At 42.4% G+C, this 21096-nt stretch overlaps 1 protein-coding gene across 9 annotated transcripts in view; it reads left to right on the forward strand.

Moving 5' to 3' along the window:
* Window positions 1-12149, forward strand: part of TCF7L2 (transcription factor 7 like 2) — a 219204-nt gene extending 207055 nt beyond the window's left edge. For all 9 annotated transcript variants that reach the window (XM_080403304.1, XM_080403318.1, XM_080403315.1 and 6 more), the window contains one exon: window positions 1-12149. This exon is cut by the window's left edge. The gene's annotated coding sequence lies outside the window, so the exon portion shown is untranslated.
* The last annotated feature ends 8947 nt before the right edge of the window (window positions 12150-21096 follow it).

The raw sequence follows: 21096 nt of genomic DNA on the forward strand, positions 1-21096 counted from the left end.
GTCTTTTAAATTATGTTTAAGACTAGCCAGAACCCAGTAACCATTCCCAACAAGGTGTCTCGGAGGATTTCAGAGTTCCTGATTAATGTGGTGACCTACTGCTCTCTGATGCAATGCGTTTAAAACCCAGCTGGGTATTCGCAGGCAGGATGAGGCTGTTGGGACTTCCTGGGGTTCTATCCTGCTGGCACCGGGGTCAGGCTCCGCAGCAAGACTCAGGAAAAGTGTCCCCAAGGGAGGGGAAAAATGAGAACCTGAATCGTTGGGAATGAACTGAACCAGATGTACAAAGCTCCAGCAATTCAAGCAGCGATAGGAAGTAGCAAGGAGTGTGTGTGGGGGGAAATTAGTGGGGTTTAACTCTTCCTTCCCTTAGCAGGTGTAGGAGAAGGGTGAAGGGAGACAGTGCGGGGCACTGCCGCGTCCCGTGGTGCTGCCTGGTGTCCCCAGTGCAGGGACCGATGCGGGGTGCCAGAGCCACAGCGAGATGGGGCTGGCTGCCGGTGCCTGGAGCCAAGGGCTCTCCTCCGCTCCTCCTGCCTGCGCCAGCACAGGACATGTTGCTGTTCCTTGCACACACATATACACACAGTTTCACTCATTCCTGGCACTTGACTCTACCGCCATCCTACTATTGTGAGCTACCTTAAGAAAGTGACATCTTCAAATTGATTCAGATACATAATTTACGTTGTGTCGATACATTTGTTTCTCTTAAAGAAGGCTCTGAAAAAACTATCCCAAAAATTTTTCCTTCAGATTTTTGAAAACATCAGTAACAGTAGATTTCTATATGTATATTTATAGTCACACACACACACAATAAATTTGAAAGGCGGCTCCATGACTATACTAGATATATACATTTTAGTGTCATTGATGCTTTAAAAAAGCCAGCACAAAGCTTTCTGTGGCTATGGCTTGTTAAAAAAATAACTCTTTATTGATAAAATCATAAATTATGTATCTAAACAAACAAAAAAGAAAGCCTGTACTATTACATATATTGTCATTATGTTTATTATTATGTATAATGTCAAAATAATGAAAGAATTTGCAGTCAGATGTCGATGAAAGTGTTTGAATTCTCCTTCAGTGATATGATATTTCAAAATCTCCAATGTCAAGCCTGGGTATTATGTTATATTTTTCTTATTTACCGTTTCAGTTCTTAGAGCTTCTGTGCTTCATTATTTGATACCTTGACTGTTTGCTTAAACTCTGTATGCAAATACAAAGCTCAAATACAAAGCTGGAGTATTAAGATTAAAGAAGAACTAGGATTCCAAGATTAAAAAGTGAGATGAATGTCTCTTGTAAATGTGTATTGCTAGTCTGATTTTGAGAGGCTGTTTGACAATGATTTAAAAAAAAAATAATCTGCATTGTAAAAGAAATGGTCGTCCAAAATGCTTTAAAAAGCATGCATAGTAGAAAAAAACCGTTCTACAGCTGTAAATGAACTGCACAGTCTGATGCCTGCCACAGAAGTTATCGTTAGAGAGCAGCTAAGCCCAAAATGATGCCGTCTGAATACTTTTCCCTTATTGCACCCTATCCTCTTATCTCTCTTTTATGTGATTATAGCCTGAACAAGCTACAGAGGTTCTGTATTCCCGGTAACAATTCAGACAGCAGAGGAACGAGGGAGGTGGATGCTCTTCCCCAAGGCCAGGCAGATGCTCCGTGCCCAGATGCAGTCTCTCGGTCCCTCTCCCAGTGCACAGCTGTTTCTTAGGCCACCTGGAGACACGGATACCTTTAGACGGCAGCTCTCGGGGTACCGAAATAGTCCCACAGTATTAGGCATCCAGGCTGCTGGCTTCTCCTCCCCAGCCTCTCATCCCTCCTGCATCAGAAGTGGAACTCGTTACCAAGAGAGCAGCTGGCATTGTTATTCGAGACTGTAAACTTTCACCTTTTGAATAGTATTTCTCTGTCTTCGTTAAGGCTGGAAGTCTTAAGAGTTCAGGGAGAAAAAACTTGCTTGACAAGCAAAGCTTTTTCTTTAAAAAAGAAGAAGGAGAAGGGGGGGCGGGGGGGGTGGGGTGGGTGCGAAATGCTCCAAACTCGTGGGAATAGGTGAAAGTGACAGAGGCTAGAGACAAAGATGAGAAGTGATCCTGAACGCACCAGCATCGCAGGCTGCTGGGAGAGCGATCGGCAGCGCTAGGGGCCCTGCTGCTCACCCCAGAGAGGAGGCAATCAAAAACCTGTCAGCTGGCAGCGGGTCCGTGGGAGGCAGCAGCCAGGGAGCTAGGAGACGTGGGGGATCCTTTAGCTGCAGTTGCTTCCTATGGCCTTTTTTGCTGATTTCCATCGCTCGCACTCGCTTCTGGTCCTGGCCGGAGAGGAGGCAGCATTCCCCCTGCTGCCTGTGCATGGGCTCCTTGGGCAGAGCCCTCAGCTGCTGCCTGGGCAGGCAGAAGCAGGCAGGGGTGCAGCCCGGGGGGCTCTTCGCCTCCTTTCCTAATGATGCTGAGCAACCCCTGGCTGCTGTGCATGGAAAGCAGCTACCCACTGCCGGTCAATTACAGGCTGTTTCTCAGTTTCTCTTTCTGTATTTTTCACCTGTTTTGATTTGTGGACCATGAAGTGTTTTCCCGAGGAGTGGGTCCCTTTTGAAATGCACATTCGTAAAGTGCTGTACAGCATAAATGGACTTGTTTTTTTTAGCCACCTCTCACAGATACCTTAGAAGTAGACCACAGAGCTCCCCAGAGGTCTGCAGACCCCCAGGTTGAAAACTAGCGCTCTAATGTTAATCCTTTCAGCTGTCCAGTCCAGGAAATGTGATTATTTTGCAACTGAGAGAGCAGAGACAAAGAAAGGGGATGCCAAAAAGCAGGAATTTTAAAAGTGCTGCTCTGATCTAGGAGCACAGCAACTGCTGGAAGTGAGAGCTGGTTTTCCTACGTGTCTTTCAGATGCTATTGAAATCACTCCCAAAGTGTTCCCATTTCATTAGGTGTCTAAATTCACATCCATAGGTGCTAAGTGCTGACAAAACCCCCTGACCTTAGAGCCATGCCTGCCTGCCCACCACCTATGAAAATCAGGCCATTCTGATATGTCTCTGTTTGGATAGCCCTATTCGAAGCAGCGGTCATGCCTGGCTCATGGAAGGAGTCAGTGTCAGGTTTTGGACGAGACACTGAGTTTTTAGAGCTAGTTGCTGTTCATAAATGCTAGGAGCATGTCTCCACCTATTCCCCTGGGATTCCCATCCCTTAAAGTGGAGCATGCTTTGAACTCTTTGATTCCTGCAAGTACATTCAAATTACATTTGGCATTCACAGATTTGTAGATTTTTGAGGCCAGAAGTGCATCCTTTTTTCACCCATTTTCCCCTGCATTCTGCCCAGTAACTTGCATCTGACTAGAGCATAACATTTGTTTGATTAAAGCACATCTGCCAGAAAAGCGTTCAGACCTGATTTGAAGACATCAGGAGAGAGAGAATCCACCTCTTCCCTTGGTGGTTCATTCTAGTGGCTAATCACCCTCAATGTTAAATATTTGTGCCATTCTTGCTAGATTAAAGAGCATTTCAGTACGTGGCATTCCTATGAGATAATGCTTGCAATGAAGTAACCTTTTAATCTTCTTTTTGATAAATTAAACAGTGTGAGATCTTTAGGTTTCTCACTGTCAAACATTATCTACAGTCAGTAAATCATTTCCGTGGCTCTTTTCTGAGCCTTTCCAATTTTGTAATGCCCTTTTTTAACATGACAACCGGATCCCATAGTCTAGCATATGCTCGCCTGGGGTGTATTCTCTAGCCTGCTTATTCTCTTCTTTGCTAGGAGGGTGAGAAACATCCCACCTAAGTTTAGCCAGACTAGAAGTTTTGGCACCTAAAAGCCAGTCATCTAATTTCAGCTCATCTCCCAGGCTCCCTCCATAGTCAGTGGAGACAGAGGGACACTTCTGAAGGGCATGATTTCCCATTTATGTAATTTTGCTTCAGGGTGTATCAGAACACCTTGTCTTAGAATTCTTCCCATCTTGCTAAGAGTGTCAAGTGTTGCAAATACCACTCCCACACCAGCAGCCCCCTCTTTTGTCCCTCTGTCAGGCTCTCTGTTCTCCCATATCTGCAATCCGCAAAGACTTTGAGAGAGCAGGTCAGAAAAGTTTTCAATGAGATGAAATTTTCCAAAAAAAATTTGCGGAGATGTTCTGATGTGGACATAATTTTTGCTGAGACTAATTCATGTACATGAGGCTATTGATGTTTACTAACTGAATCCGCCAAAGAAAACATCAGCTAGTTGCAGACCAGTACTACTCATTGCTAAATTTTGTTGAGGAAAGATCCCATTCAGTGATGATTCTCTGTTGACAATTGTCTTTTGGAGATCTGCCAAATAGTCAGCTCTTCACCGATTCATCCTGTGCCTTATCAGTATTGCAAATCCAAATTTTTCCATTGAAATAGTATGTGAGTTAAACTGAACAGCAATTCTATAATTATCTTGCTTATGAAATTCATTATAAAGTACCTCTAGCCTTCATTTGCATTTTTTCTCTCTTATTTTCTTATTCCTTTCAGTTTATTTTTGATTAACTGACTCTTTTGAGACAACTATGTATGTTACTTGCTTGGACTCTGCTGTTTGCACCATTGATACAACCATAGGTGCCCAGTGACCACCATCTTTCATGGCTCTAACTAATTCACTCCTGGCAATAATGAATGATGTACTGGATTGATACCTTTCTCACTAAAGGAATTATCCTCTATACTTATTTTTCTCTCTTTCTGACTTATTTTGTCAAGAAACTAAAGCAATGGTTTGTTTACCACCTGCATGAGACCTCCAGTATATACCTCCCAAACTGAAGACCCCCTTACCGTGTAGTTCTTCCCCTTGATGTGTTCCAGACAGGTCTGAAGCAGTAACACATCCTGCTTCCTGGTTTGATTTAGTGGTCTACAAAGTCTCCTACCACCACCTCCAGAGCTTTTTGAGTCAGCTCAGCAATTGAAGAGGCACTCAGAGTCCTGGGGTTCACGCTAGGCTCTCAGTAGCTAGAAAACCAGATAATGGCACTTTTAATGTTCATCCATCAATGTTTTACCCTGTCTGTTGTTCCTGAACAGGATGAGATGGCTCCAGGAAAAAGCACCACGAAGTTAGCAGTGTGAAGTAGATGATGATGATGTGGTGACATTTCCAGAAAGTCTTCTGCTGCTGGTATCTCATGAAGTGTCTCGACAGCATGATGGCATCCCACAGCTCCTTGTGCATCTTCAGGTAAGTGTGCAGCATACCCACAGGGCAGCCAAATCATAGGATCAGAGGAGTTACAGACAGGCAAGATCTGTCACATCACAGAGCACATGCCCCTGCCAATGAGTGCTGTCGTCCCTGATACAGCAGGCGTCAGATCTCAAACAGATACTGCAGCTTATCTCAGCCAAAAGGCCAAAGGGAGTTGGATGTATCTTTTTATATCTGAAACCTAATATTCGCAACTGTTCAGAAAGGCCTTCTGTTAGTGCTGATGAATGGAAAGCTGAGTCCAACACTTGAGTCTAGTTGCTGTCTTGCCCTGACTGGTGGTGAGCCTGGGTTTGCTCCCAAAGGGGAGAAAACGTCTCAAAGCAGCCCCTGTTTGTCCACCTGTCCCACGGAGGGAGCCATGTTGCACGTTAATAAAGGAAGCCATCGTTCCTCATCCAGAAAGGTGCCTTATCTGAGACAGCCTCTGGACAGCAAAGGGACAAATGGAGCCCCAACTCCAGCTACAGGGAAGAACACAGTAACACAAAGGACTGTGAAACCCCTGACACAAAATTTACACTGACCAAAGCCAAGTACTTTAATAGATTTGGGGGGGAAAAAAAACCCTAAACTATGTTGTTGGTTTGTTGGTTGGTTTTTTTTTAAGATGCCAATGAGGTACAGATTTGGCATCTCCTCTGCTGGTGCCTGGGACACAGCAGAGGAATGGAGAGGAACGGGAAGGCACCGTGCTGATGAATGCTATGATGATGTGGCCAAGCCTCTGAGGGAACAGGATTTGGACGCAGAGTTAAACAGAAGACAGGATGGAAAGGAGAAGTGGGAAGGCTTGGTGGGTGTGAGAAGAGCAGATAAGAACATGCGCAGGGCTGTGGGCCAGAGATGGGAGGTGTAGATAACTGCAGGGAAAACAGGAGTGGGAGCCACGGAGAACAGGTATGGCTGCAACTGGAGAAAGCATTTGGGAAAGGCTGGTGGGGAAGGGTCAGAAGGAGAAAGGCCAGTACGTATGTGTGTAGTGAGCAGATAGAAGCAGAGCAGAGGGGCTGGCAGGGTGAAGGTAAGGAAGGGGGCTGGAAAGGTATAGTCACATCTGTGTGATCTGAGCCACATCTTACTTCTGTACCACTCCCACCACACCCTGTTGGGTGAAAGCACAGTCCTCCCCAAAGCTTGGCATTTGGGTGCCGGAGGGAGCAGGCACACAGGAGGTGCCAGAGCCCAAGCAGCCAGCCCCAGCCTTGACAAATGGAGCATTCAGCTCCAGAAACAGCATAGCAACCCACTTTTGAAAGTCATGGCGCATTCAGCTTGCTTCCTCTCTATGCGACATTTTTGTGGCACAAGTTTAATCCAGGCAGATGTTTGCAGCCAGAGGTTTTTGCTCTCCTTTCCTGGGATTCGTTTAGAACCTCCTTGTGCCAGCTTAGCAGGTCTTTATCTCTCACTGAACTGGCAAAACTTCAGGTGAGACAGGTCTCTTAAAAACCAAAGATCTTTTCACAAGGCTACAGAGGAGCCTTGGGAAGTTTGGGCTCTTCAGTCGTGGGCCAGAAATAGTACTTTGTGACCATCTGTACCAGTCAGAGAGCTGGCCTGCTCTTTCCCAGCTTGCAGGGCAGTTGTGATCCTTTAGGAGTGCACCATACCTCAGGAATGAGGACAGGTGTTTTGCAAGAAGCAGGTTTGAGGAACTAGGAAATCAGGGAGAAAAAAAAAGAAGTAAAAAAAATAATCAGGGCTTAAGGTACCTAACAGTTAGTGTGTCCCTCTAATTTTTATGGGGAAAATTTGGAAGCCCTTCTCCACCAGCCTGAAGTACATTAGGCTGAGTAACCCATGGAAATCACTGCAAATATGGAGGTCCAAGCAGCCTTCTCTATACTTGTGCCAGGCCTGATTGTTTCTCCCTCTTGCCCCATATTATTTACTGTACAAATCCATTAGCATTGCTTTTTCTTGCTGCATCCAAGATACTGCAGTCTATCACTTGAGCTACTCACATGATATTTTATCCTTTCTTTGGAGGACAACCTTGTCTTCAGTCAAAGACCTCTTGACAAAAGGAAATAGGAGCAAGAACTTGAGATGGCATAATGCAGCAAAGTGCTTTCTGTACACCTGCATAGCGTGATTCAGCCTGCTTTTGCGTTCAAAATTGAAAGATTTCTCTTGTTTACCATTTTTTTTTTGTGTGTGCCCCAACCCATTGCTCATTTAACCTTGAGGTTCTCTTCATTCCTCCTTCCCCCCACCACTTCCCTCACCTACACCTCCAGCAGTTATTATTTTTTTATTGGTTGCACTTTCTATAATTGTGTTGCTACAGTCAACATGCAAGCACTTATTTAGTCTTTTTTTCATACCAAGGGGACTGAGTGCAACAGTCAAGTCAGTGTAAGTATTTTAGATGATTTGTCAAACAGAATCTAGTGGCTCATTTTTAGGACATCTCCTTTATGGCTAGTGATGAAGGGCTTTAGGTTGGTTCAGGATTTTTTATGTAATGGGTGAAAGGATGTATTTGAGGGGGAAAGTGCTTAAAAATCAAAGCTATGATGGGAATGACGGTGCAGCATTGGAGTTCCAGCAAGGTCTGCAGCTGATTTCAGTTGAGTCATGTTGTCCTCTGAGAGGGTGTTGGAGCGATTCCCTGTGGGAGGCTGAGGGAGAAAGGAATTACTGCCTTCTTATGAAAAGGTAGCTCTTACAGCTCCCACAGGGTGGGTGGAAATCATGCTGATATTGACACCCACTTCCTTAGGATGTTACAGATCTTGCTTTGGGTTTCACTGAGGAATACACTGAGGATACAGTTGCCATGTCCTAGCCATCATATCTCTTTTTTGAACTGTGCTGAATCTTTCATTTGTTTCCCAGTGTGGCTGGTGTTTTCTGTGGTCTCTTTTTGCTTTCTCAAAGTGCTTTGTGACAATTTATTTGCTGTCTCATGTATAAACTTAAAATCTGAGGCAGGATCCAAAGCGTGTTAACTTCTACTAATGCATGTCACTGCATTATTTCAGACTGTTTCAGTGGCCCTTGGGCTTTGGATTTGGACCTTCTCACCATATTAGTGCCATCCCACAGACTCTGTCTTTGCCCTTTTCTCAAAAGAAGAACATAGTAAGTTTTAGTCAATCTCTTCCTTGGTGCCTGGGTATAGGCACCACCTCGGCATGAACTCATCATTGTTAATTATGTGATGCAATTGTACCCTGCCAATGAAAGAAGGAGACGCTGGCTGATTTTGTCTGGAGCTCTGGACAGGCTTTGATGTGGCCAATTCTTCCAGCGGGTTCACCTTAACCTCCCTGGGAGGTGTAAAATAGCGTTAACTTGTATGAGCCTGGCAAGACCTTTGTATGCATAGTTTGTGTGGGCCAACCTGTTTAGGGAGTCTTGGAAGATGGTGTGCCCTTGTGAGCCACAGGCAGGAGGGGCTGTGAACAATCCAGCTGGGGAAAAGCACTTCTAAAGCAGAAACTGGGTTGACAAGGGTGGTGAGGGACTTACAAGCATGTTAGAAAGACTGAAGACTGATCTCTACGTTGTTTAGGAGCCTGATGTAGCTTTAAATATTGCAGAATTAGTACAGCTGTGGTGCTGGCAGATAATAGGCTTTCCCACCTCCTGATAAATGGTTCCCCGCCACCTTTTACCATCCATTCCCTTGTTTTATAATTAATGTTGCTTCTTTTCAGTAAGAAGTTGTAAATTACGATGAGTTATGTTTAGCTACCAGCAGGTAGTGGCTCTTCATCATTCACTGGGTCAAAAAGAAGAAAGGTTACACAATATTCATCGGCTGCAACCTGGGGTTTCAATGCTAAAAAATGTAAGTACCAACTTCTTCTCCTAGTATCTTCAAAACATTAAAAGGCATCAGGATGTTTCTAGAGCTGCCATATGAAAAGGCAGAAAATGAACTTAACCTTGTCAGCAGCATTTACAGCTGATCTTATTTTCTAACAGAGCAATATTGAAGGATCACCTTTCCAATACAGCACACCACGCTGGTGGTTTCCCAGAGGTTTTTTTGCCTAGCATGTTGTCCCAAGCAAGTAGCTTTAGCTGTCCTACTGTTCATTGATGCCCCTGTGCTGGCATCCTGGGACTGCTGAAGCCCCGTGGTGGTCAGGAGGTACATTGGATGGATCCCATGGTTTAGGATGGAAAACTAAAATGTCCTACAATTTTCAGTATCCCTGATGGCAAAACCTGTTCCCACTGACACATTTGTCAGGGTCAAGCCTGTTTGGTCACAGCTATTGTGAATCCTGTAGATGATTCATAAGCCCTGCTCATCCCCTTGTTGACTGTCATAATCTGTGTTCCATATTTAATCTCAGATGGCAATTTGTGGCAGGAATTGTTATTTTCACAGCCAGAAAACAAAGAATGAGAAGTTGGTAATTGTGTCCACTAAAAATCCCAAGTGACTTATGATTTATGGGACAGTTTATTTATTCTCCACCACTTGTGTGTATATTCCTGTTTAGTGTAACCTGTGATTTTATAGACGCTCTTTTTACCTCAGAGATGTTTGCATTTTTATAGTGAAACCAAGTAATTGCTACAAACACTATTTCTAATACTGCATAGTCCCCTACAGTCTGTAATAGCTGCTGTGTAAGTGCATCACTAACGATGATACCCTTATTTGAATGCAAAATCCAGCTACTGACATTTTCTCTGCGTTACTTAGCCCTGTAAGCCTGTGCTCTGTAATTTCACTGGAGTCAGTTGAGCTGTGTTGTCTTCTGCCAGTGAAGGACCTAACCCTTGCTCTCTGGTGACTGAGGTGCAAGCAATTCCAGTCTTTTGGGTTAACAGTCCTGGACCTTTATCCCTCCCTTCCTTCCTCTCACTTTTTTCCAGTGGGGATGGCACCTATTACTTTTACATTTCTCTGCAATCCACTGACCTTCAAGGCCCTCTGCTCATCTCTTTGTCCAGCTCTACATGGGATAAGACACTAATATACATCCCACTACCAACCCGACCTGGGATAAACACTTTTGGGGAGGCAGAGGACCATTTGGGGTTTATGCCTTTACTGTCACTGCCATTGCAGAAGCACCTCTGGATATACCTCACTGGTATTATTTTGCTCTGGATGGGTGGATTATAGATCCTTCGGTTCTCAACCTAATCAGGAAATAATAGGGATTTTTTTCTTTTTCCATCCTTGCTTCCCTAGCTAATTGTTTTTCTCTCTTTAAACTTAACTGTAGACTTACATTATCTCACCTCGGACTTGGGAGCCAGCATAAAAAGAGCTTACCCACCAGGTGGCATTTTCTCACGTGTCCAGCCTTAATTCTAACATGAACGCTTTGTACATATAATTATAAACCCAAGGGCCACTAAAGTGCACCTGTAGAGCAGAAACTTGACTGTTCTTGGTCCTGTTCTAATTATTGAACCTTAGAGCAAAAACTAGGTTTCAAAGAAAACTTTCTGTACAGGCCTCAATAGAGTTAAAAGAGAAACATTTTAAGTTGATGAGCTGACACTTGTAGAAGCAAATATATTAAATAAATCATGATTCGTTTTGGGGCTAAATCTGACTTACATCAACTCTGGAAAAACTAGATCCTAATGAGTGACAGTTTGGTGTTTTCTGTCACTTCCTACAGTAATGGCCCCAAGCTGACACTGCTCTGAGGGAGTCTAATACTTCTGAACAAAAGTTTATTTGGAGTGAGATAGACAAGGTAGAAATCCCAAGGTGACTGGAAGGAATGTCTAATGACTGGAAAGACATATTTACTGGCAGACTGTATGTAAGCTGTGACAGTTGACAGGGCTTGATTGTAATAAATATAGTTGATGAAGAGAAGGCTGACAGGTGAGGACAGAGAGAGAAAAAGAGTCAAAAGATCTGCATTGGCTGAACCCTATTAATGGTAAGTTGGTAACAAAGCCCAGAGTCATAAAACAGGTATCACAAACTGATGTCTAAACACTGAAATGTGTAGGACTTGCAGGTTGCTCAGATTTGTTGACCTTTCTTCTAGCTATTTTATAAGTGGTGTTTTCAGTTGAAATTCACACAAGCAGCAGGCAGGCACCTGATATTTTTAAATATCATGTATGATTAATCATGTAACAGAATAAACCCTGATCAAGGTCATAATTATTGCTTCAATCTCTAACTTTCATTGCTTTGATCAGAGGATTTTATGTTGTAAAATGTGCTTCCACGTGCTGTGAAGGAAGTGATCTTGCTGGAGATCTGTTCTGCTGAAAACAAAATGAATCCCTGTATAAGGAAATGAAGCAACATAAAACCTGAAAATATTTCTTTAAATGCAAAGGCTCACCACACACACACACACACACATACACAGATGGAGTGATTGACCCTGAAAATGGAAACAACTCTGGCATATTAAATCATGACACTTTATAACTGACTGGTCAGAGTTTCAACAATAGGATTTCCAATGAGCTCTGCACTTTCTTCCCCCAGGCAAATGTCACACACTGAAACTAAACAGGATCTTTTTTTTTTTTTTCTTGTTCATCCCAACGTGCTGTTTTCTGTGCCCAAGATACAAATCTGTATTTGAAAATGCCTTAACCCTTTGGAAGGGCAACACTCCCTCTCCATTCCCCAGGAGAAGGGAGTTTTGCGGCAGGTGTGGGACGTAGGGGACGCTGTGCCTGTGCTGGCACCGGGGTCAGCCTGCACACTTAGTGCACTCCCATTTCAAAGGGGGAAGAAAGGGAAAAAACAATCCTAAGGGAATATCTGGTGGAAAACACTCAGGAATTGTACAAACTTAATGTAAAGATTAATAATGAGGCACACCCCTTGTTGGGAATATCAAATGAAAGCCCTTCTAAAGTCTGGAAATGGGCCCGTTTAGCAGCAGGGTCACTGTTTTCTTGCTTTCATCACCACATGGACAGAGGTGAAAATTCCTTCACCTTCTTGCTTGTATGAAACACAAAAGCATTTGTAAAATATTTAGACAACTAAAATATTGAGCAAACTTTTGTTTCTAAAAGTTACTGTTATTTTGAATAGATCCCCTCTTTCCCTCTCCACCAAACACCACAGTTGCTTCAAGTGGTGCTGCCACCAAATGAATTGTGGAGAATGCCAAGAAAAACAAATGAGACTACATAGGCACGCAACAAAGACTCACAGAGTAGCACAATGCTTACGTGTCAATCACGCTGATGCTCCTTCTTTGCCGACTGCCTGTCTCCCACATGGCAGTGGATCCAGCCACTCTGCTTCTCACCACTGATTCTTTGGAATTGCAGGATTCAAAGCCATGTCTCATCAGCACAGGAGTTGTCAGCCTAATTGGCATGTACACACACACTTTATACACTCCTCTATTTGTCAGTGACTGCTTGCACACATATGCACACTGTATAGGTAGGTATGAGTGTGTCCTTTTGTCTAGAAAGTTCTCCATGCAAGCACAAGGATGCTTTATGGGTTGATATCCACAAACACCCATATACTTTGTATACTGGTGTATTCGCATGTGGTTGTGTACCTGCACATACACATGCATCTCATCTACTGTCCTCTGGGTGTGGTGTTAATGTGACAAAGTTAATCTATGGTCATTTGTAAGAGAATGAAGCTGGGTTAATTATCATTGATAATATACAACTGTGGGCTGGCTTCAGGAGCGGTGGGTTGGCTGATGTAGACAAGGTGCAGCTGTGGCTGGTTAAGTGAAGTGGTTGAGAGCCAGTGAAGAGAGAGCAGCCGAGGAAGAAGTAGAGAGAATGAGCACTCTCAGTGAGCAGAGACCAGGTGAAGGCAGCAGAGGGACTGGCATGAAGCATATGCTGGTATGAGATGGTAAAAGACCTTGTTGCAGCTTGATAGTTTGGAGAGTGCTGTGACAGTCCTTTACTTCAGTGGTAGTCCTTTGATACTCTGGTAGAAGATGGGACATCATTGTATTTAGGCGGAGCAACACTTAATTTTATATATATATTTACAAGCGCATACAGAATTTCTGCTCTTCAATGCAGCCTCATAAAGCCTGAACTCCTTGTAAACAGATTTCTTATGTACTGAAGGCCTTGAGCCAGGCAACTGGAAGAACAAGATGAAGGAAGTGATATTTAACCTATACTGCAGTCCTTTTCTTTTTATATATGTCTATGTATTCCTGTATGTACTTTACATGTTGGGTTTTTTTTTTTTTTGGTTTGACCTTTTGCAGAGACTTTACCATAGCTTTAAGCTGATGAGAACACGCAAACTTTCCTCACCTAAAAAGCCGTGCATTGGAGCCAATGTAAGTGGCTGTAGATGTCTTGACTTTGCCTTGTCATCTCTTTCAGGGTCCAGGACACTTTCAAAGTCAGTTCCTTGTCAGAAGGTATAAGTAGGAGACAAAGCAGGAAAGAAAATCCTGGAGTGTATCTTCTTTCCTATAGAAACCTGTCTGAAGTCAACATGACTATGACTGTTGCCTGCATCAGGGTCAGGCTTTCCCTTCAATAATACCGAAAAGGTAAGAACACTAGTGAATAGCTCTTTGCTACTAGGCTTTTAATGCAAATATATCCTTAGCACTGGACTCAGTTTTTTTAGTGTTTCATGGTCTAATCAAAATACCATTGGAATTGCAAACTGAAACCAAATATCAGGGAAGAATTTATAGTGTTAAACTTATAAGGAAAGACATTCTTCTGAAAATGGGGATACTCTGTAGGGTGAATTGCTGTTGCTGAGACAGGGTTAATCCTGCATCCATAGGACTTTTTAATGGAAGTCATGTAACAGTTCTGTCACGTATTTTGTGTCTTTGAACGTACATTGATTTTGGATAGCTTCTGAGAGACAAGCTTCCCAAGAGGGTAATAATCTTCAGTCTGTTGTATATAGTGCAAGATGTATTACAGAGGACCCTAATAATGGTTCCAAAGACTGTGAGTCTCACGTGAGACAAAACTTTTCTGAGCCTACACTTGAGAGAAGACTTTCAAAAAGAACAAAATCCAACTGATCTTGTGATTCCTAAAGTCTGAAGTAGGCCAGGTCCCGTGTTGTGGTAATAATTTTTAAAGGTCTATTCATGCACTGGGATAGGAATGAAGATTTTTTTTATAACCCTTCTATGTACCTTCTACACACTTGATCTGGTCCCAGATGAGGATAAGCACCTTGTTCGAAAAGATTCATAGCTTTCCAGGTTTTGCATAAATTTTTCTTGCAGAAGTTGTTTAGTGTGTTCAGATCTCTTCCTTTAGTTTATACTCTCTCTACAATTATTTTACAATACGAAAAAAAAACCAAACAAAAAATCCCCATTGTATCATGACTATAGAATTCGTAATAATTCAAACTAAAGCTTCAACTAGAAGCACAGCTATGTGTAACACTAAACATAACATATGAGACAAGTCAGTAGCAGTGACATTAGGTTTACAATTGTTTTTAAGTTGTTAAGAGAAAAAAAGTGGTTTTGCTGCTGCAGTAGATGGAAGACAATGCCCAGGACTTCAGCTGCAAAACTCCTGTTTCATCTTTTGCTACCTGTTCATAAAAGCTTGCCAAGTGCATGGACCCTCATTATATACCTTGCCGTTGTAATAATGGCATGTGAACACCCAACAAGTTCTTTGTGTTGGAGGAGACTTCTGTGAGAATGAGAAGCAAGTACGTGATGATGTATTTTCAACAGACGCTGTTGAGAGCTATGTTTGGGGACTGATGTGTCAGCTGCTCATCAACACAGCCATGGAGTTGAATACATCAGGGAAGCTTTAAGAAGAATGGGAGAAATAAAAAAAGCGTGGGAGTGAGAACAGTGGGACAAAACTATTTCCAGTGTAAATGTGCTGAAGCAAATGTAGTTTCTTCAAGATGTTTGCCCTGTTGTGTTCCAGGCTTCTTGTTTAGGTTGATTACATGGCAACATGGAATTGATTTCTTGAGCTTAGGACAGTTGGCAAACTTGACTAGACTTAAAATGAACCTCTTTGATTCTGTCTACAAAATTAGAGCAGATTTGATAAAGTAAAGATGTATCCTTTGAAGTATTCCCTATCAACATAAGTGCTAAGAACACTTGAGCGAAGGAATTTTAACAGTTTTGAAAGCAGTAGCAAAGGAACATCAATAAGTATTGCAGCTAAGGGCATGCCCACAAGGCACTATACTAACTGCATCTATCCTGCAGGCAATAAGCAATTGCTAAAGATTCCAGACTTTTTAAAGTTCATAGTTCATCTCATAAAAACTTTGCATGGAACTTATGATAGGATCTTTGCTGGGTGGGTTTGGCTTTCAGTAGGTGACTCCAAAAGGAGACCTTTGCAAGTTGATCTGCATATAAGAACATGAAGAAGCTTTCTTTTTTTCATGTCAAATGATGATTGATGATAGGTTGATCTTGCACACTGTGAAGTGTGCTCATGTCCCGTTATATGCAGTGTTATAAGCATGGAAATGACAAATTTTCCAGGCACTTCAGCCCATCAAGAAAAGCACCTGCCCAAGCACTTTGTTGATTCAAGCCCACATCACAGAAGAGAACAGAGCTGTCTTTCACTTTGCAAATTCCTCAGGAGTGCTAGGTTTGAAGTGTCCATGCTACTGAAAGAGGTTTTTCCTTGAGTAGGAAACAATATGAAGGCCAACCAATGATTCAGCGATAGTTTCAGTTAGGCCAGGTATCTACTTGGTAACTCTGATTCTGCTGGCACATGAATATCAATGCTCCTATTCCTGCAGGTAGTGCTTGTGTCGGGTAACTTGCTGCAGCCTTGCAAAATTATCATTAGCAAAGCTCACGAACACAAAGGAAGGAACAGAAGGATCCAAAGGGAAACGAGATGGAAACAGAAAGGAGGTTTTAAGCAGCAAAGATCTGAGTTGCTGGCACTTGGAAAGGAATCACTAAACAACTTGGATATTTAATTTGGGCGGTGAAGGAGATTTAATTAAAAAAACTTTTACTTTTTTGCGCAGATTTTATACTGCTGGTACTTGATAGATTTCAGTGCAACCACAGCAAATTAGTGTAGCCGCAGTTATGACAATTAGGATTCTTAAAACATGATTGCGTTACTGTAGCTTAATGAACTACTGCATGTCGGCTGAGCCGTGGGAAGTGGCATGTGTATGCCTGTAGCTGGTCACAAACAGTCAGTGTAAACCTCTTTCAGCGAGTTTTAAGCAAACACCTCTCAGCTCATACTTGCAATGAACAAATTCTGCATACAGCCAGTTGCTGGTGCTCAGCTGGTGCGTAGAAAGGATTTATTAGACTGCGGTACTTAAAAACTATCTGGCTCCTTAAAGAAAAAAAATGGGAGAAGCATATATGTGATGTTTTAGATCACGTTTACCCCAAGACACGTGGTTCCCAAATTTGCTTCACAGTTGTTTTTCCCCAAATTTGCTATTAAGGCATTATTTCCATGATGGTACAGTAAGAAAAGAAGTTAAAAGTGGCTGCAAACAGAGAGCAGCTGAAATGGATTCAAGAGCAGCAAAGTGTGAACAACTGTTCTCACTGTGAGCCTCATTCAAAGGCAATGGACTCACCAAGGTGTTTTCCTCTGGCTTCAAGAAGTTTGGAATGAAACCCAGTTTCCCATGGTTTAATGAAGTATATGTAGGCCAGGAAAATGTTCTTTGTTCTGATGTATCTTTTTGCTGGATGTCAAAACAGTAGCTGCCTTATAAATGTCCACAATCATAATTAATAATGGAAATTATTAATTATTGGCCTTTGTGTTTTTCCTGTATGAAACTCCACCTTGCTCAATAGTGAAGTTTTACCACTGATTAGGTATCACTTTATGAATTCATTGAAAGCTAATAAAACCTGGTTGATTAGACAACCCCAGGCAGCACATCTTAAATAGTCATTAAACAATCATTACAGATAGAAACAGCTACAACTGGCTTCTGTTGAAATGCTGCTTATTATTATATAATCCCTTTTCAAGTCAAAATGAATGCATAATCAAAGCACAAAGCAAACAGTTTGAAAGTTCTGAGCTGGCTGTGCAAAGCTATAATGCATCAATGAACCTCTAAATTAGTGCTCAAATCAGCAGATGAGGGTTGATGTACAGCAGAAGTAGTAATTGAGGGAAAAAGCATGGATCCATGGGCATAGGTGAAGTAAGAGCTTCTGAAATTATTTCATGTAGAGCCCTACAGGAAACCATTGCAACTTTGACCCACACCACAGACATTTGTCTGCTGTCAAGCAACAAAGATGAGTGTACAGTTCTGGTGTGTCTTATTGCCTGTACAGATACTGTCATTTACAAAGAGTCACATTAAACTGCAGATGAAGACACACAAACTTCAAGATAAATCTGGTACAGGACCAAAACACTGTGCATTGACCATACCCCAGAATATTTCTGCTTTTAACAGACTTAATGAAAATTCCTGAGAAACTCTCCAGCTAAATAAGGATACATTCTGATCCTTATTATAGTGGCATAAATTTGGAGCAACTTCAATGAAACTAGTGGAATTGCTCTGCATTTACTAATAGTGCAAATGAGCACAATGAAAACCAGAGACTTTGGGAAGCCTTAAGCCAATAATTCAGCTTTCTGATCGCTTATTAGGTTTATAGTACAAAACCTCTGTCTTCTTCCTCCTCTGTAATGACATCTTCCTTAATAGTCCTTACTTAATCTTTACATATTCTGTGTGAAATAAATGGTCAGCACTTTTAAGTTTCCACCCAGTACCACCTGCAAGTTACAAGCCGGATCCATTTGTTTGGTTGAGGCAACGCAAGAGTCGTTACCACACAGGGCAGCTGATGCCCCCCCAAACACCTGCAAATGCAGGTCACCTGGGAGTTTGAACCTATTAAGGTTCCTATAATAGAGACAAGGGCAAAATAGTTTGTAAAATGGTACATGAACAGAAAGATGAGAGGGAGAAAGAAAGACACTCTGGTTGGATGACAGGAAATCATATAACAATATTTGCAAGTGAGCTTTGGGAGCATGGTCTTTGTAATGGGGTTAGCTAATCCAGATAGTAATAAGGATAGGAAAGTCAGCAATCATAATCATATTTAATGGATTCCAGATGGAGAAATATAATTGTTCTCATTATCATTGTGAAAACTCCAAGGAAATACAATCCCAAGATACTTTACCTTGACAGGCAGCTAGGAACAATATCGACATCAAGTCATGGGTTTTGTAGGTAGAGTTGTCAGTTATTTCCTTTTTGTAGCATTCCCTTCTAATGTAATGGTTTGATTAACCTAAGACATTTTGATGTGAGTATAAAAGCAATGTTAGTGAAATGCCTGCTTAATTGACTGTGCATCTCTATACCATATGATGTGGTGACTTACTAAATACGTTGTGGAATTAAAAAGAAAACCCGAAAGCCTTGTATATCATGAGACTTTTTCTTTGTAATGTGGTTAAAATGAAATATGACTGTAAGCACAGGCCTTTTTGGGTGCAGCTGTTCTTTTTGTTTGGGTTGATAATTGGAACCAGTCCCATGGGCCTATTTGATGTTATCTCTTGTTTAAAACTAAACTGTCAAAGCTTATCCCCCCTGTGTACTCAACAGGGAGTAGTTCTGGGGAAACTTTCTTCTTAAGTATTTTTAACCCCTCCTCCCCGCACGCATTCTCTAAACTGAACCGGGGCAGTCATGAAATGATGTCTTCACAGGAACACTTGTACAGCAAAATATTTCTTTGTGGAAAATTGAGCCTTTTCATGTTATATGTCTTTGTAAGAGGGGCCTAAAAGAAAAGATCCCACAGCAAAAGTCAGATGATCAGGGTGTGATCTCTCAGCTTTATAACAACTTGCCTCTGCACAAAGGGCGTCCTGCGCAGCATCCCCACAACATTAGAGGAGCTCAGGGTGTGGGGCAGAAACGCAGATGTCTCCCACAATATGAACCAGTATTTGATCCAGGAACAGTATAAGTGATTTCCATGCAAGCGTGACTTTAATGCGCCTGATCCCAAGCTAACATGTTCAGGCAGTGTTGCACTGTGGGGACCTACCAGTTGGGCTGACGCTACCTCAGCGTTTTCTGTAAGGGTAGGCATGCCCTGCTCATTGTAATATCTAGATGTAACCTTGGAATATTTAGATTTGCCTAAGTGCAGGAGAAGGAGCATGCCTCCTGCAGTCAGGTGAGGAGATATTTCAGGTTTGCTTCGCACCTTTCAATTTTCCTTTGCAGTTATTGTCTTTGGAGTTACGGAATTGCGACAAGTCAGCTGTGTCATCTCAAACTTACAGCGTGGAAAAAAAAGCATTCTTTTGGCCATAGAATCAGTGGGTCTTTTTCTCTGTCTGCTCTGTTTCAGTTATATTTTTGTCAAAAAACATAAGGCTTTCTGCTAGATATTTTTGTTTGTACTCACAATTTTGTAAGGCCTTCACACACATGTTATTATGGAACCTATGGAGCCAACTTTAATGGAAAAGGAGGAAGGAGAGATAAGAATCACTGGTGGATGTCAGAGTAATCTCCACTATCTTAGGCAAATGAAAGAGGGACAAAGTTACAGGCTTGCAAGGTGTTTCTGCCAGCTCTTGCATGTCCTGTGTCACGCACTGCCCTTCTTGAATGGCCCATGGGCAGAATAAGAGAACCTTTCGGTTATTGGCTCATAGAACATTTATGCACACTATTCACAGTCACACTTTAAAAAAAAATAATAGGACGCCAATATACTGGTTTCTCCTCTAGCTGACATATATGCACTGTGGAGATGTTGCAGTGGCCTGCAGTGGTTGGAAGTTGTGTGCTGGTACTGTGTTTGCCTTTCTACCGCACATAGAGCATTTCCAGTGAGGGATGAACATCCAATGCAGGCTGTGATCTACTCTCTTGGCCTTTGTCGCATTAGATCTTGCCTTTGCCTTAGTACTCTGTGTCACTCTGTTTACTTCTAGTCTTTAAGACAAAATGCAGCAGCATCTCCTCATCTTCCACATATAACCATCTGTTTCTGTCCTATAGCCCCATGTCAGGCCACCTGGAAGAGCCCTTCTGAGTAAAATCAGAAGTAAAAGCTGCTGATAGCCGTAAAAACAGCAAATGAGCTTCCTATCTTGTGCAACACTCAACACAACTAAAATACTTCTGGCAAGCAACGTCTTTGCAGTCCACTTTAGAGACCAACTGAGTGGAACATCTAAGCACAGGCTGTAGGTTGCAGGTCGCTTATGTGCCCCAGGAGAACAAAGGTGCTTGTGGTGCCCATCCATGGAAAAGCAATAGCCAAGCTATAGGTCCCTCTTGCCATCACAAAACAATCTCTGTAGACCTGTCACACATGTGAGATGGGGAATGATTCTTATGTCCCTTGAGGGGTGCCAGGACTCAGTACTTTGTAGATAAATATAAGTTTCTATATAAAACCAGTACTACTGGGACTAGATGTAAGAGAGGCTGGAAAAAGCCATTTCTAAAAATACAGGAAATAGCTATATGGTTACAGAAGTGAATTTCCAGCTGTGGGTAATCATATAACTCACATATTAACAATGAGAATCCACTGTGTAAGGGGGAAAAACAACAATTCACATAAGCTTGAAAGACAATAGGCCAATTCCTAATCAGACTGTGGAAAAAGGAGGAGTGGAGAGAATACATGGAGGGCAGAATAAGTAGGGAGCTGGTGCTTTGTTACAGAAGAGCCAGTGGAGAAGGCAGTTCTAGCAAGGTCAGTGAGGGCAAAGGAAAAAATTCATTTACATTTAGCAGGTACTGCTTGTAAAGGGGAGGTTAAGAGCAGGGAGCTGAAGCAGCCAGGCGGTCCCTGTACTGGACTGTCCCATCTGTGCATAGATTCAGTTCTGGAAGCTGCAACCCCAGAAA

This window comes from Falco punctatus (assembly GCF_963210335.1).
Source record: "Falco punctatus genome assembly, chromosome: 9".
Taxonomy (NCBI): Eukaryota; Metazoa; Chordata; class Aves; order Falconiformes; family Falconidae; genus Falco; species Falco punctatus.